Source organism: Anopheles marshallii, chromosome 2 (assembly GCF_943734725.1).
Source record: "Anopheles marshallii chromosome 2, idAnoMarsDA_429_01, whole genome shotgun sequence".
Taxonomy (NCBI): domain Eukaryota; kingdom Metazoa; phylum Arthropoda; class Insecta; order Diptera; family Culicidae; genus Anopheles; species Anopheles marshallii.
Genome location: NC_071326.1, coordinates 38,220,867 through 38,239,296, shown reverse-complemented (window position 1 = coordinate 38,239,296; position 18,430 = coordinate 38,220,867).

The following is an 18,430-nucleotide window of genomic DNA, read 5'->3' as shown; positions in this document are numbered from 1 at the left end:
GTAAATGTAACAAAAGTGTAAGAAACTTTGGAGCAGCGCTCCAGTTTCATCTCGCCCTCTAAGAATCCGGGAACTAATACAAAAGGAGTAAGTTTGGTTGGGTATGCCCTGTATATTATGCCCTTTCCTATAAAACTAAACCCAAACAAATAAAGGATAATAACACACGCTAGAAACAAATTTGTGGCCAATTGTGAAACCCACTGTGCTAATACAGCAACTTGTTCTCCCGTCTGCCACACACCGATTGGACGATGTTCGCGCATCAGCACAAGCACCACGCGGCGACCTGTCTAATTTCTTGTCGTTCGCACATTTTGACGATGCGCGCTAACTGCCTTACCAACGCGGTTGTGATGCACTTCACGCCTTGAGCGACGGGCAACGACGCAACACGTTGCGTGCACCGACCAAACCGTCTACCCCAGCTCGTGAAGTTGTGCTTATCTACATCGTTGTACGATGGCGCGTACTCGAACAGCATTAGCATGGCGATAAAGCATCATCATCGAGTATCGCAAACCCACCAGCACAAGTTCTTGTTGTTCGAGGTTTCCCATTCTTGTCCGTTTTGCAGCAGAAGAGATATGACGGCGTTGATGCATCGTTCAGCGAAAGCGCCTTCGGCTTACCGAAGCAAATCGTCTATCTTGATCTCCAGCGAAGGGGGCTGAAAGTCGTGCGGTAGAAAGAACTTCGCACACTGCCGTAGTGGCGTAGCGAGAGTGCATCTTGGTGAAGCGGCCCCTCAATGCGGTTTGTACGGGATAGTGTGGTGCGCACGCTTGTGGTTGATGGAGTTCGAAAGTTCACCACAACGGGCCGCTGGATGCTGTTTGGGTTGCAGCACTTGAGCCTCCTGCATGACAGGTCAAATCTGTGCTGTCACGCAGGTGATGAATAGAATCCATTCACCCAGCTGCCGAGAAGATCAAAGCGATTCTGGCGCGACGCCCTGTGCCGAGTGGCTGTTGGCCTGTGCCTAGACCACCGGACCGGCTAACGGACACGTGCGTATGGTCACTACGGGTTTCACAGAGCGTTGCCTACGGGAGATCTCACATCCCTCACATGGCTCCCCAGATCGAACCCTCTACCTGTGCACCGGGCTTCATTTACATTTATTTTCACGGATGAATGACATTCGATTAGTGGCGGAAAAGCGATTGTGCACCGGTACTGAATGGACCATTTCCTTTAATTCGAATTGTGCATGGAATTTCTATATTAGGTGGCTATTCATGTTGATCGAGACGCAGAAGGTGCGTTCATAGAAATTAAACGCTTCAAGGCATCCCTCTTGGGCACCAACATTGTATGTTTAGATACAATTTATTTTGCGTTATTTAAAGTACGCAAGTAACAAAAAAGTGGGAAAAAAGTAAAAGTATATTTGAAGCCAAGTATGGCATAAAATAAAATAATAAACAACATGATTTTATTGCATGAATAATAACTTCAAACACTTATAACCTAAATAAATAACAACTAAAGAATAACGTGTAAATCCAGATGATGCATTCGAGATGAGCACACTTACTTCAATAGCAACGCTAAACTAACAATTTAAAGCGTTCCTCAACAACAACAAAAAAGTCCAACAGGACTGCGATGCAACGGTACCAAACGCAAAATTATTGCAACGCTTTCTCCGCATCCAGTTCAATGTCCTTAACGAACGAGGGTCAACTTCTTTCACACCGTATGATTGATGATGGCAAGGGTCACACATTTGCAACCATACTCTATCCCCTCTGTTGGATGGCCTGGTATCCTGGTGGGATGATATATCATAACTGTATATTTTTTATGTCCCTCTCATTTCATTTCCTCCCATACCGTTCTATCCCAATTGCCACCAGCTAGGCTTGTTTGGAAGCTACCAAAATCACGGCAGGATATCGGAACATTAATCACGTTGTTGTTTAACATGTGAGTTTGACAAAGCGTTTAACCGAAATCACTTGTACTTGTGTAGCCCATTTTTGATTTCGGATCACGGATCACCAAGGATGTTGGCACTCGTCTAGAGCCGCACACCAGGAACGGAAGGATTCCGGCAAAGGGGAGTTCAAAGCGAATACATCACGACACGAGGCAGCAGCAGGTCGCTGGCGGGATAAACCTTCGCAGAGATCGTTGCCCTGGTCTGCCGCAGCGAGCAGAGCGAATGTCGCCCGGGTTGGCTGTTGCGCCTACAACTTTCCAACTGCATCAACACACTATGAAGCTTTTGGGCCACACCAAAGGGTTCACCGGGCGAGCTTAGACGAATGCCAGCCCGGGTGTTGGGGCCGGTAAAGGGAAAAGGGGAGCAAATATTCCCGCAGGTTCGCGGAATGTCACGACCGTGCGCATAGTTCAGCATCAGGACCGGTAAAACACTAATGGAGCTGCTGCCTGTTTTGTTGCAGTTGATTGTTTCACCTTTCCACCTTGTTCGCTGTCTCAATACACCGGTGAACGAAAAGGCACGATCATTTTACCTGGTTCGGGTGTATGCAGCCAACACAATTTAAAGCACAAGAACGTTTGCCTCTCGAACCGTCTTTTAGAACGCTCGGCGTACGAGAACGTTCCAATCGTTTGACGTTTTGGGGTTAGAGTCATTCGAAACGCCACAACAATTGTGACTGTCGGGGATGGGACCGGGTGAGTCAGATCACGCGGCGGGGGATACAAATCTAAAAGACACGAAAGCATATGTTCCGCCCAGTGCTATCGAATCCAATTTTCTCAAGCACTCAAGCAATAGTTTCCAACAAACCTCTCATGAAAATCCCACCCATCCGATTACAACCTGAAAAACAGGGATAGGGAAATAGGGCGGCGGAATGTGGTCCACTTCCCAGCCGTGTGCAGTGGATTGGCAAGAACGGAAAAATCGGAACGGTTCTAACGTTTCGTCTATGGTCTAAGGGATTTTGAGGGAGTGCTCCACTGGCTTCGTTGATTTATGTAGCACGATTTACAAACCATCCGTTCCAACACCGTTCCGATTTCGTTCTTGTTCTGGGCACACTTTTATCCGTCCCTTTCCCTCAAGAAGCTGGTAGATTTTCGGTTGTGCTGTTCTCATCTCAGGAAGGGGGCCCAGAAAGAATTCGCCATTTGCCTAAGGTGGAGTGCATTATACTCAGCGACACCGAGCGACCTTAACGTGTCACGGTGAATGTGTAATGGTGGCATGAATTACATCGCAGATTATGTTTGTTACCTTTTGTCGATTCGGGGGATGAGTTAATTTTTCGTGCATTTGGAAGATGCCGCGATCCCGTTCGTTTTTTTTTCTCTCCCACCTCTTTTGCTTCTTTTTTTTCGTGTGTGTGTGTTTTTTTTGTATACCTTCGGCCGGTGTGGTAGATGCCATCAATCCGCATTAGTACGCCACCAACAGTCGTGTACCGTTGCGGTAATCGCGCTTCAGAAGCCACAGATTAGTGTCGGCTTAGCTGTGCGTAAAGCTGACGAGAGGTATTACGGAGCTATTCGTGTTCGACATGGTGCGGTTGCGTTTGTTGCTCCATAAGACGCGGTTCGGAATTTGTCCACCGTTTCTTGATGTTTAAAAGAATTAATTCAAGATAATTTTCTGCATTAGGAAAGCCTCATCCAGAAACTGTTGGAGCGGGGTATTTATCTTCAGTTTCAGCGAAGAAGGGAAACTATCACATTGACACCCTTTGGAATGAGCTGTTCGAACGTGCACGGGGATGAATTTGACCAAATAATATATAATGGCCACCACTGACTAAGCTCAATTCGTCACACCATTCATGATGTACCACTCCCGTCCTCAAGTCTCCTTTCCAAACCGGTCCCCAACGGATGGAAATAATTCCAAATAAAGCACAAAAATTCAAGCGCAAGCACACTGCTCGGGGCAATTATTCTCGACACTGCACTGGTCCGTATCGTTGGACCCCATTTTGAACTTCAAACGACTCAACTGCCAAAGCCACTGATTCCATTTGGCACGTTCGAGTTTTATGCGGATGCGCAATGGTACCCTGAGGCGCCCTTGCGCACCCTTTACACCGGCGGGATCGTGCACGGTGTCCGGAACCATAATGGATGCTCCGTGACCGGTCGCACCGTACCGGTGGTCCGGAAGAATCGGTGGAAGCGGCAAGCTAAACGTATCCGTTACCGATCTCCGGCGTCCATTACGTCGTTTCTAATTTGCGTTTGTCTACCTCGGGTGAGCGTGCGGCTTTCGGATTATTCGGATCGCTGGATGATCGCCGGTTTTGGGGCAGGTTTTTTTTCTGCTCTCTCTTTAAATCCGAATTATCTTTCGCTGCGAGCGATCAGTGGAGAAAAGAGTTGCATTCGTGTGAAAAGAGAATATTGGTGAAGAAGCTTATGATGTTAGGTACTGTGGATGTTATTTCCAGTTAAACCAAGTATGGAGATTCTCTTGCCATTCGTCAAGAAACAGATAAAGTCATATTCATATTAAAGTCATTCAAATACAAATGGTTAACTTTGGTGAATTAATGAATCCAATGAAGATCATTACAGTTTGTATTAAAAGGCTACTCAAGGTGGATTCATATAATTGAAGAAGTGCTGTGCATCTTTAGGCGCCTCTTGCCCAACTTAAGAAGTTTAGTGAAGGGAGGAATTCACTGTATTTTTCTTTTTCCTTGTAGTTTTGAGATGTTCCTTTTCCAGCTGGAATCAGATATTGCGATACCTCTCGGCATAACCTTGCCATGCCCTGGGCAGTTGAATCGAAAGACGCCCATTTTCCAGCTCTGCGCACAATGAACCAACAGTTGGGCATTAGACTGATGGTTGCACGGTTCGCCCCCTCTCCAAACAGTGCGCTCTGGAGAGTAATTTGCGAGACGATTGTGATACTTCTTCCGGTAAGATGGTAGTGCCGTGACAGCAACCGTACCGTTTTGCTTGTGCGAAAGCGAAATTGATCGAGTTATCTGATGAGTCATCTTTCACCGAACGCAACCCTAAGTCTCCCGTTGGCCAGTCTGGTTGGTATTTTTTTTTACCTTTGTTTTGGTTCGTTTATCTAAATTGAAAGTGTGCAACTCCATCCACTCTGTATCGTCCATCCATCGGCAGCTGTTTGTCTACCGGAGGCACAGTCTGTAGGAGTTTTGTTTTCATGTCTTTAAAGACCATCTTCTACGAGTATTTCCAAGCAGCTTGATGCAGCTGGAGATCGATTAAGATGGATTATCTCAAGTCTGACTGAAAGATTAGTGCAAAGTACGTCCAGAAGTCATCTGGTTGGTGAAATCAGCGAAAAGGGGGGAGGGAAACAAATGGGGTAGTTGAAGTGATTTTAAGCGTTTTGTCGTAATGAACTTTTTTTCTTTGTATTAGTTTTTTGTTTTGATTAGAATAATTCGACAGAAACTCTAGGATATTCTTAATACAAAAATATTAAACTTTTTTTTTCCAATGGTGACTTAAAATACAACTCTTCTTCAAACAACTGGGTACGTAACGTGAACTTTATGTAGCTGTCAAATATTCAAAGGTCTGCAACAAAACTACCTTATCCTTATCCGGAAGAAAGCAATTTTCACAAACAATGCGCTATAAATAATGAGTACGTTTCAAAACCCCATCGGTCGGCGAGAGGGAATGTTTTCATCAGAGATTAAAAAATTAAATCCCTCGCCGATCATTACACTCCCAGATGCACAAGAGCCACATTTACCGGACGTGTTTGGAACTCACTTTAACCACTACCAGATGAATTGCATGTGAAGGCACCATAGATTAAAGCCCCATCCACTGTCAGTCCCGAAGGAATCGCAATAAAATTGCGCTTTGTCGTTTCATCCAATAGAGCCGTTAGAAATTTGCATTTCCCACGCCGTGCGTACCGGCGCGATGTGAGAAGTTGCCATTTACCTCCTGTGAACGGACCACTGCCTTCATCGGGCAGATGACTTACTCTGAACTCTGATCGAATAAAGCCACCAATATGTGGCGTTATGCTCAGCAAATCACCACTCAAACGGAAAGGTTCGGATTCGAAGCATCCCGACCATGCCAGCAAACATTGTTGATGTGTAAGTTTTTGTTCCTTTCCATTACTTACGTCGTGAAAAAAGGAACTGGGACCACCTACTTGTCGAATGTTTCCAACGTATATGATGAAATGCAATGTACAATTACACCCGCGATCGGCGTGCATGTAGAAGGCTTTTTTTTTTTTGTTTGCTGTACTTTTTTGTCACATGATCTTTGATCTCGTTTCACGTAGGGTGAAAGTGTGGGCATACTGTGCGAAGTGTACACTTTAATGTCAGCAGCAGCCTCATCAGTTCCTACCTCCATGGCCGTGCTCAAAGGGTTGGCCAGATGCGACGCAGTCACTACTGTAACCGGCGGGCAATAAAATGTCATAACAGTGCGCAACCAGTGTCGTTACATCGACATTACACCAAGGCACAAACGCACAACGGGTGTCGGGATGCCTGGCCGGTGATGGGCCTGGGAGCAGGGCAAAACAGACGCGAAAGAGAGAAATTAAGGAAAAGCAATTGTGAGGGCGTCAATGAATTGCTTCACCGAACGGGTCGGATTGATGATGGTGGTCGTTCTAAGGCCTTTCACTTACGCCGTTTGTTTGGGTTACCGAGTCGGTGAAATGAAATCATTTTTCACCAGTTTACTTTTGCTGGGCTACCTTTTCATGATGGATGTCGCTGTTTATTGGTTGTGTTTTGTTTATAGGAAAACATTCACAAACCGAGCAGTTTCTGGAAAAGTCAACAGTTTCCTTAAAGGTGGGTTAATTAGAACCAATTAGAAATCAATTAAAAACATCACTTTATCAATTCAATTCAGTTCAATTATCATTCCATTGGTTTTAACCAAAATATCTTTATAAGTGCAACTATAACTTAAACTCCAAATCAAGAACGAATTTATGTTTATTACACCATAACTATGATCTAATTATGATTATAAATGGACATTCCAATACAACTCGTGAAAGAAAAGTGTTCTTCTTTGACTTTACAAAAATATAATGTTGCCTTTTGAGAATAAAACGCGAAGTTAAAGAGATTAATAAAAGTGCACTTCAAGTTTTACAAGATTAACCCAAGATGCTACAATCAACAATGATACATCATAATATTTTTTTTAAATGCATAAAATAAATAAAATGTTTTAATTTTGAATAATTATTATGGTTTTATGATTTGGTGGATCATCATTCTTATCCACCCTTTCAACTTTATCTGTTAAGCTCGATTAGTTCATGATTTTATTACGGTAGGTGATTTACATTCCTTCTCAACATACCCAATCGTCATACCCAAACGTCATTATTAATCCATAAACTTCAAATCCAAATTATTGCAAAATGTCTATTCGTTACGATATAAATCGTACAGCAATTTATTTAAACAGTTTCTTCTACGATTGGCCTTCCTAGTTAGTTCTACGATTGGGAGTTGGTTGCTTTCGCTTGCTCAAAGCTAAAACGTTTGACCCGTACATGCTCCCTACAAGCGTCACGACGTCGGCGGATAGACTGTCGATCATTTTACAACACCAAAACCGTACCAACCATTTTCTCTTCAACCGCATGAGTCTTGCACGTGCGGATTATCTGAGATCTTAATCATTTAAACGCGCTCAGCGCTTGACTTCCAACCAGTGCAACTGGCCCGGAATCGTTCCGATCTGGCCTTAGAGCTAAACGCTGCAAAGGTCACGCTACCGTCCCATCGGAAACCACTGCACCTGCCCAGTATACGACCCGACGTTGGCTGGTTTGCAGCCGCGTCCGGTTGTCTTTACAGATGAATGAAATTGTTTCTTATGTTACTCCCAACGCAACCCCAGCTCCTACACCGCTTAATGCATTCATGAACTTACCGCTCGGAAAGTCGGGTGGACTTGATCGGCGTCGCCGTTAGTTGGTCTGTTTTTTAGCCAGTCATCGGAACACTTTCGCCTCGCATCGCTCACCGGTCAGATCGTTTTAAACACCTGGACGCCAGAGGTTTGAAGTGTTCGAGTTTCTAACACGTGTAGTTGGGACCCTGCTGCAATGTGCTGCTCCGTAGTTGCTGCTCCATCGATATTGTTCGTTCCTTTTCGGGATCGGTCTTCAACACCTACACGGTACGATACTGCCCGCACTTGAACTGGTTACCCCAGCTTGAGAATGGCTCTTTGTTTCCATTGAATCACTAAACCAATCGCCCGGATTTCGATTTAAACTTTCATATTCACGACTGCATCCCTTGCTGGCGGGGGAAGTCGCGTGGCGTTGGGGGTATGCAGATGGATTGTGCAAAAAAATAAAGAGTCTGCGTGTTCAAGGCGTGATCGTGACTGGAGACCCCGAACTTGACTGTCCAGACGATGAAAGTCGAACCGAGTTCAGCGAACGTTTGCTGGACTGCACGCGTGTGCGAACTGCAAGCAGAAGACGAACCTTGTCAACCGGCTGTGCTCTCTAACCTCTTCCGTCGCAAGGAAACGGGTCCGAAGCAGTCTGACCAGCTGCCAGCTCTAATACTGCACCGTCCCCAAGACACGACAGTGAACGATCACTTGGCTGCACCACACCACGCTGCCGGCTCGTATGCCGGCTGCGACTTTACCACGCAAATTTGATCGAGCGATCAATACACCACATGAACGCACACGTGAAAGGAAGCGGAAACCACACAACAAATCGACGACAACTCTCCTAGCGAGTGTGACAACACAAAAACGCGTGATGGCGAAAGCCAAGCAGCAGCAGCCCCGTAGATCGAGACGTGAACTGATCGCGGCGAAAACAACGACTGACTAGCGTCTTACCGGCTGTTCGGCTAGCTGAAGCCGATTTCGTTGCTTGCTGGCGTGGATAAAATCTTTCCATCTCCGTCACCGAAACAGATCTCCGGCCTCGAGCTAACGCCCGGGCATGGAGGTGTGAAAGTGAGATCGCTACACTTCGGTGCACTCGTTGCATCCTCCGCAGTACGCGGTAGTACGCGCAGCTACAATTCGGACAAGGTAGAACACTACGAACGATGTTAGGTCCTATGCCTTCTTCGTTAAAAAGCACCCACCATAACCGGCGGCTGGTGGAGACAACCGACGATCTGCGCCTTCGGGCGAGTGAAAAAGATCAGCGACGATTAATTCAAGCAAAACGGCGCAATTCACTACGTGCGCGCACAGCATAATGTGGCAGCAAATGTACAATTATGCTCCCGGGGTGGTGTTCAGCCACACTCTAATCTTTGCTTCTCGATCGTGCTCGGCGGGGAGAGATGGTTGGAAGCATCGCATCGGGAGTACATACTCGGGTGTACATGTTATTACCAAAAAAAAAATGTGTAAGAGGAAAAACCCTCGCTACCTTTCGTACCAATATTGCCGAGGGCCGTTTTTCGAAGTGCGAAAAGCAATTATCGATTGGCAATGAGTTATGTACGATTATTACAGCGCGGTGCTGGTATAGCATTTGCGCTCTGGATGCGCTCCCGAGCGGATTAGACACGTAATCTGTTTATTCGCTTTATTTAAGAGCTGCAAAATTGGGATCTCTTACTGTCATGTGTTGGTTCGATCAGCGTTAGTATTTTCGTTTTCAGATGTAGGTAAACATCAGATGTGTTAAACAGTTGTGTCTTTAAGGAAGCGCTCATTAATTATGTAAAAGAATTACAAGGAACTCATGTTGTTTTTAGTGGAACATTTGATCTAAACCATCTTGAAATTGAGAAAAATTTCTTACAAGATTTACAATTTTAAGTGTAATTTCAGGATTATATTTGAATTTAACTATACTGTGCCTTGATACATATGCATTCTTCCCATTTACTAGTTCAACGAAAAAAACGTCCCAAAATTACTCTTAGGATGGTAAGAGACCTTCCTAACCTTAAAGACCTAACCTAACTAGACCATAAAATACCTCGTATAGTACACAAATTTTTATATTCATTAATATAGGCAATCGACCAATTTGCAAATATTTGAATAATTAACGAAGAGGTTTCTACATAATATACCTATTTTAGACAAATTTTACTTAGTACAATAAATTGTATGTACTGCATTCGTATGATGTGATTTTCGAATATCCTCCTTGTCTGTCGTGGCTTGGTGCCATATCACAAAATAAATATGTTGCCATAACTATGAAAAAGAGGTATGTGAGAATCAAATGTATTACCTATAAAATGACTACAATTTCTCCCAACACACATATGCCCAGCACATTACCATAACTTCAGCTCGACAAACTGACTCATTGACAAATAGAATAGAAAAAGGACACAGGAGCATTCGCCGTTGCCTCATCCGACCATGTCGGATGGAAAGGTAGCATTAGGTAATCGATATGGAACCGTAATTACCTGCCAATAAAACTGCTTCTCCTGTTCGTTGGCGGCAAACCACAGCCGCTCTACGGTGTGCTAGCTGCAACAACAACAACAACGAACGAATGAATGATCAGTTGCGATCGGTTGTTCTCGGCGAGATGGCGGATAGCACCAGGGTGTGCGAATGTAAGGAAGAGCCAAATAAAATAAATATCCGCACCTCACCATCTTCCTACGTGCGCTTTAACACAGGAGTCGAACGTCATCCGCAGTCGTACGTCGATCGCGGAATATCGAAGTTGCAATGTGATCGCAACTCGTCCGTGCGTATGCACGTGTAATTGTCCATGACCACCACAGAGGGAACGATGTCAAGCATCCTTGTGTCCGACGCTGGCAGAGTGGTGGAACGGGTGGGGAGGCCTGGTGCCTGGAAACTTGATCCACCTGATTCTTGCCCAAGCAGCGACTTGATGTACAAGGTGCATCGGTGGTAATGTCTGCGCTTTGTACCGAGCTCTTATTTTTCTTTTTCTTGCTGGTCGACAGACTGCATTCGTGGTGAGTCTCGCTATCGCAATACTGCGTCAGACGTGGTGGCACTTTCGTGCCACCGTGCCTCTTACCGTTGGTGAGCTATTCTGAAGTTCTGAAGTTCTTCTCCACACAACGGAACATCGGTACACGAGCATATGTTGCAGCTGGTGGCTATTAGCACACAAATAGCTACAATAAATAGAAACAATAGACGGACGGGTTGACCAAGGAGTTACAGCGCTCCCCGAACGGGTCTTGTACCGCCGCAGATAACGGCGTTCGCAGAATCGACCTTTGGCGGATATTTTTCTAACAAATTGCTGACATTGAATCGCAACACGGCATCCCGTCCCTGCCGTCCGTTTCATAATGGTCGTCCAGACGGTCGTCTACTACGGCGATAACTTGTAATTTGCTGCTCCCTCGGCACTGCCAGGGCAAAAAGCTACAGACGGGGAAACACATTTTTAGCGCAGATGTATCGTTTTGTTTTAGTTTATTCTACCCATAAACGGGTGGTTTAGGGGCGATTACTCACCAGTGCTGAGTCGAAGGCAGAATGGAATATCGGAACAGTTTGCCGTAACAGCGCGTCAACAAAACGGCACGATCTGTGTGTATTCTGGTGCCTGTTGTCTGTGAAGCGTTTGCGTTCTAAACCACCTCACGCCACGCTCGTACACGATCGTTTGCTCGATTCAACACGTTGAACCCCTAATGTACGGACTTGCAAGCGTTATGTTTTGGTAAATGCGTTATTTTTCTTACCAGGTAGGTGTCTTTCTTGAAGGTTTCTTACCAAGTAGGTGGTGGAGTTTGCGAAACGGGAAGGCATTCATGGCTTGAAGCAAAACCCCTCTGGCAAAGTACCGGCGGAGTGTGAAGGATCAAATGAAGAATTTTCATTCGGCTCACGATACATACCGTGAGAAGAGTGTGTGTGCAACCCCTATTTTTCCCGGTAAACATCCCTCCGTGGGGAGTTTACAGAACTTGTACCTTGTTACGGTTGAAGCTGATGGCGTTGTTTTTAGGTCATTAGTGTGTGCAGATGCCCAAAAGTGGAGAAAAACTGAAACTACGGTGTCCATAATGGTGAATTGTTTCACGTTATTTCTCATGCATCGTAATCTTAATACCTGGAATTCGATATAACATTATGCATTCGGTTGGAATATTATCTTCTGAAGAAAAAAAAACGGAATACGTGGAACATGTTATTAACATGAGTGATATTCAAATCGCCCGAGAAAACTTTATGTCGTTAAATTTGTTGAAGCTAATTTACGCTTACAAAGCATAGCCATTCTTTATGAATAAAAGAACATTACGCTTACATCTAAGGTTTTGCTGGCATACGATTTACAAACCTTTTGTTGCTTTGAATCTTGATCAGTACCTTCGTGTGTACCTTTTACCAATAGCAAAATGTTTAGAATATTCCCAAGAAGAATTTCAATACACGGCCTTTAACTAAAGACAATTTCACCAGTTATATATGTGATAACTCAGTTATTTATATGATAACCTTTCCATTTACTTGCTTACCAGTCGATAAAATCACTCATCACTTACCTTGACTTGCTACACAACTTCTTTAAACCGCCAGCGATCGGGCACCAACCCATGACATGACCATATCATCCTATTAATTCAACCGCAGGAATCAAAAATTATCTAGCACTAAACTAAAATGCTTTATTACTTGGATAGTAGGTATGTTTGGCGCTCAATATTAAGCTAGTAACAAAGAAAATACGCGAGAATAAATTTCATGAAGGTACATCCATCTAGTCTGGTATACAGTCTCGATTAGTCCTGTCATAGTCATAGTCCATACTTTTGTTTTTTTTTTTTTCAAACCTATCATGTGGTGACCCAGCATATTTTCTCTTTCGGATTTTTCGTACTTCGAAGATATTGGGTCATCTTAAGTCTTCCACTCCTTAGCTGGAATGATTACCTTCGACAATTTTCGCAAGCCTCTTCTTCTGGCGTAACGTCCTACTTGGTCAGCCGTAGCTGTAGCTTTCTCATGCCTTACCACGGGAGAAGGATCCGGATGGGATTTCGTCTCGATCCTGGCGTGTGGGACCGGCAACGTTACCAAATATACCACCCGTGGAAGGCCTGTTGATCTCGCAAACTGATCCACGATTGCCGCACTCGAACGTGGTAGGTGAATAAACCGTGATTCGATTAGAATATCGAAAGCAGAACATCGGTAGTGTCAAGGAACTGCCCAAGTCAATGCCAAAAATCATCTACAAAAGAATAGTACTAAAGATAGGTTTCATTTTTTTGCTGAAATAACTTTGAGATTCAAAAGACAAGAAATATTAACAGAATGTTTATTATGCTAGTTAAATTAACAGAACTTCGGGGATCTACGAAAGCTGCACAGCAGAAACCCTGTGATGTGTGAAATTTTCACTGATATGAAATAGTTGTAAAAAACACTCTTTAATTGTCTAAAATAAGTGTCAAGCACTATTGTACAGTATGAAAGTAAAATACAGTAGAGTAAAAATTGAAATGAAAATTTGCTGAACAGTAATTGAAATGAAACGTTCTCAATGCATAACTAATAAAAGTAAGACAATCTCTGGATTATATTCTTTGATATTTTGTCACTATTTAAGGAAGGTTTCAAGTTTGTAACATGAAAGGATATCGCGAAGTACGAGAATAAGATGTGCTCGAGTGCGAACTTTCCCACGAACATTCATCAAAACAAACTTCTCGGTTCGGACGTATCGCGTAACCGTTTATCCTGCCTGCTCGGAAGCTACCTCGCATCCAAATCATTACGACTCCTCATCATCATCAACATCAGCGTCATTTTCCCATCTTGGTGCTCGCAGCCGTAACGTAGCTCAAATGGTCGAGGTGCCGAAAACGCAAACAAAGCGGCAACATTACGCTTCACAATCACCTTCGCGACCATGCCAACGAACTTAGGGTGTGATCTCTCTCCCATCCCACAGCCCGTACCGCCCTTCCTCACACCTGTACCGTACGTGGTGTCATTGCTTTGCTAGCGATGATGCTGTCACAAACGGCACACCATAATTGCACCATTTCAGATTCGACTCACTACCGCGTCACATAATCATTCCAAAAGCAAGCACTTCGATTCACGGTGCCAATCGAATGGTGGCATTTCGGGGTGATGCCTTTTTTATGTACCACTTCGCCAAGTGTACGATCGATCGAATTCGCGATCGACCAATGTACGGGACATTGTTCCGGCGTGGGTCCTGTACGGATTACGTTTAGTTTTACGTTTTACGTTGTTGTTTTGCATTCGTCAGCATGCGAGACCGTGGGCACGATCGCACGATCTTACCACATCAGTGCACTGTTTCATTTGCTTCAGTTTTTTATTTATTTCCACTGCCAAACTGGACACCGGACACTTGCCCCCCAGTTTGAATCCAACCTCCGTTAGGGAGGGCTCAATTTTTTACGATCACCATTTCTCCCGATGCTTTGATGGACTCCAAGTGAGGGGTTATGCTTTGATTTTTTTTTTGTTCCATCAGCCACAGTCCGTTTGGTGCCCTCCACCAAACTTCAGTCTCTTTCACGACCTGTCCAGGTGTACCGGAGTCCAAGCACGCTATTGGCAACACCTTTTGCCGTCTTGCTGAAGGAATCGATGATTCGATTCGTGCTCGTACAATAACTCGCCAAGAAACATACACACACCAAAATCACAAATTAGAAGCTATGCTGATTTGTTATGGCTTCCCGCGAGATTTGCCAAACGTGGGACGACATCTTCCAAGCCGTGCATGCATGATTTATGAGGGTGCCCATTCACGGCGATTCGCGATGATGGTTGTAGTGTGCGCGCTCCGGTGATCGATGTAGCCCCGGTCGGAAGCTTCACCAGCTAGATTTGAAAGTGGTGGCCAGTTGTTTTGCATTACTTCGCATCACGCTCAGGCATCCTCATCCTCCCAGCCAGCGCAAGCACATCGATCGAAGTTCCCGAGCACTCACGGCACTTGCCCGATTAGCGAACTAGTTTTCGAAAGGTTTTATTTCACTCAGTCCCATTGCGGAACAGAGCAGCCGGCGAGCGGCGTGAACGTGAGGAAACGGAAGTTATGACGCCGGACAATTATGCAATCGGAGCAGATCACATTCATCGAAAGCACCGGTGCGAAATTTGCACCGACCGAAATGAGTTTCACTGTGTGTGTGCTCATCTGAAGGCTGGCTGGTGTCGGTCTCATCGCCCGCGGGGTTGATGGAGCACCGTTTGGTTGGAATTTCAACGGCACCCTACAGAGCATACTGGATACCTTTAAATGGTTACCGGTTAAGATGATTCCATGGTTTGTTGTGTGTGTGTGTTTTTTTTGGGTTCGTTTTCTTCGCACGTGTAAATTCCAAAGCAGGTTGGATCGGAAGAGATGATGCAATTGGCTTGTGGCAAATCGCTCAAAGTTTATTACCCTTCGATATTACTCCGAAAAGAGGAATTACTTCGAAGGGCTGGCTGATCATTTCAATGTCAATGAACGCAAATCGCCGGATGCTGTTCCATACTGGAATTTCCCCCACCTAACGTCTGTCAAAAAATTATGCATTTCAAACGAGGCTTGTGTTTTAAAAACAAAATAATAAATTAAAGAAGACAATTTTCTTCTTATACGTGCAATGCACTTTATCTGTAATCTTACAATAAAATACACAAAATAAGTGCGGCGAAAGTAAATTAAAGTGTATAACTATTTGAAAATGTTGCCAGATTTACGGATTGTATTCAGAATACAATTTATTTGCCTTAAGCTTCAAAGAGGTATAATAAACACTATTAATTTGATAGTATTCCTCGGAATCGTGTAGATTATCGTACTTAATGTCTCTTACTAATGTTTTTGAATTTTTTTTTGTGATTGTATTTTATAGAAATTTTTCATCTTTCAGGCACTTTACAGGATTTGACGTTGTATTGATCAAATATTTGGTTTCAAACTGAATGTTTGCTTTTAATTTAAATTTATATATTGACTAAAAAAATCCATCTCTTATGACCTAAATTACGTAAACAAAATATATATTAAATGCTAGCACCATATCGAACGTCTAATGACATCTTTGAGAGTGATGGAATTGTACTCCACCCAGGCCTAGTCGTGATTACGTAACAATAAATACAGACTGGTCAACGGAAGGATAGGAAAAACTTTGCGTAGCAACAGCAATACTGCCCTACAAACAGGATTGCGATACAGCTAATAGGATCATATCACTGATGGCCAGTTCGAAGCGGAATCCCAGCATCATTAATGTCGCTTTCGTTCCGATAGCCCCTCTCGGACCAGTGGCAAAAAAATAGTCCCTGCAAATTCCAGCAACTTCCAACCAATAATCGCTATCATTAGATTTGGCGTTACTCAATTAGCATGCAAATGTTTCTATTGCATTTCCGAGAGCCCAATTCGATGCGCGATCAGTCGATTCTGCTCGCATCAACCTCAACGGGGAAAACGGATCGCTGTTGCTCTTCCGCGGTTGCGGACAGCTATCCGCCATGGCGGCATGGAAACCGGTCCAGGTGTTTGCATTACATCCATTCCGATACCATCCCGCGCATGTCCGTTTCGCGCTGCATTCAATTAAGACGATCTTGCACATCCGTAAGACACTTTGCCAGACCGGCATGTGTTTGTCCGGCGGCAGAGTCCGGCTTACGTACTGCAGGTTATTACCGTTGGCTGTTTACTTTGACGATTGAGTGTCAGGTCCATTGGATCACCTGCCGTGCCCGATCGTATACACGCAAGTGGCACTCGGTGTAAACATCGCCGCTGCACCGCTTCCAATATGCGAAGGATCTTACACACTGTCAGAAGTTTTCTCACTATCTTTCCCAGCGTTCTACGCCGTCCGGAGCAGTTACTGAACGAACCAAATGAAACCGGACAGTATGACACGCGGAAACGTCAGTTCGGACGTGTGAAAATGATGAAGATAAAGCAGGAAAACGAAAGCATAACTAAACGGTGTCCGACTGCCTGCCGATGACTCGCACATTTGCCGTGCAGACTGGGGCACTTTTTATTCCTACACTTTGCATCAAGTATGCGAGTGCGCGAGCGAAAGGTCACGCAGCGTCTGGTACGATGCGTTGTTTGTCGAGTGGGCTTATTCGCGGGTCCATCGAACCCTGTAGCTGTGGCGTTGTTTCTTGCAAGTAAATAAAGCAAAAGTGTCCGGTGAAGTAAAAAAAAAATGTAAAAACTGGTCCATGAATCGATGACCGAGTGAAGTATCCTGCCATGGTAAGGCCGATTAACGTTATTTCGAGTGGGACTGAAGATTGAGGCACGGAAAACCATCGCTCCACCACTTATTCGCACAAAGTCGGGTCAGAAGATGATATTGATAGGTGCCCAGGTGCTGGACATGAGAATCACGATCTCGATTCGATTTGCGTGCTAGATCACGGCAGGAGACCCAATCATTCGACACGGTGCGATACTGGCAATCGGCAAACAATACGCCTTCGTGTGACGAGCTTTGGAAAATGTAATGCTCGCACTGGTACGAAATATATCACTTCCGCTTCGATGGGTCGGCGTTACCAGGGCTATCTACCAACAGGGCTCCAGAAGACGTTGCACTTAACGGATTTTCCGGCACGATCATCAATCGGTCTGTCCCTTTACTGCAACCACCCAGCCCGATGCTAACGCAGCCGGGTTGTCGCATTAATGAAGGGAGTCCGGCAGTTTTCGGATCTCTTCCTTAAACCGTAATTCCGTCCTGGGAACAATTTAAGCTCCTTTCGTACGGCGTACGGAGTTTTATGCCACGCCACCACCGGTACCACTAACGCCTGCCGCGGGTAACGGTTGTTTTCGAAATCGAATCGTGTTTCTCAGTCATTTTTCCAATTTCCTTCAATTAATATCGTCTGTTTGCTTAGGGACATAGCGGTGCGCAAAGCAGTCAGGATCGACTAAGGCAGGAAGACGATCACAGTTATTTTTAGTTTCCATTCCCACCGAACTTCTGTTACCCGGTTTGTCGTGTGTTCAATGATTCGTACTCGATCGAAAACGAAAAGAATAATCGATTTTTGGAACGCAAATTCAACTTTGTACACATGCAGTTACGGTAACGGACGAATGAGAGGGAAAGACAAACAAAATACAGTAAAGCAAAGGAATAAAAAATAACATCCACTCAACGAACATTGGACCTTGAAATCGTAGTGCAAAAAGAGGGCTTTCTTATTAATTACTTTCTCTTCGATCGTCTCCCGAGTCCCAAGTGGCGGTCAGTTATCGGCAGTTTTTCTCTTATATGTTTTTGAAATGGAACTGTAATTGATAGCGAAACTCCCGTTTTGCAATCGGTACTGTCAGGCAATGGGCTGTCACGATCACGCTTTCGGGGATGTTTCACCTAGCGAGTAGATTTGCTGGAGGATGTTATTTTGCTTGAAGATCATCGCACCAACAGATCTTCCACCAGGCGAATGTTTCGAGTTGTCGTGATCCTTTTCACTTTCGATGTGTGAAGTTTCGATTTCTTTCCAGCAATTC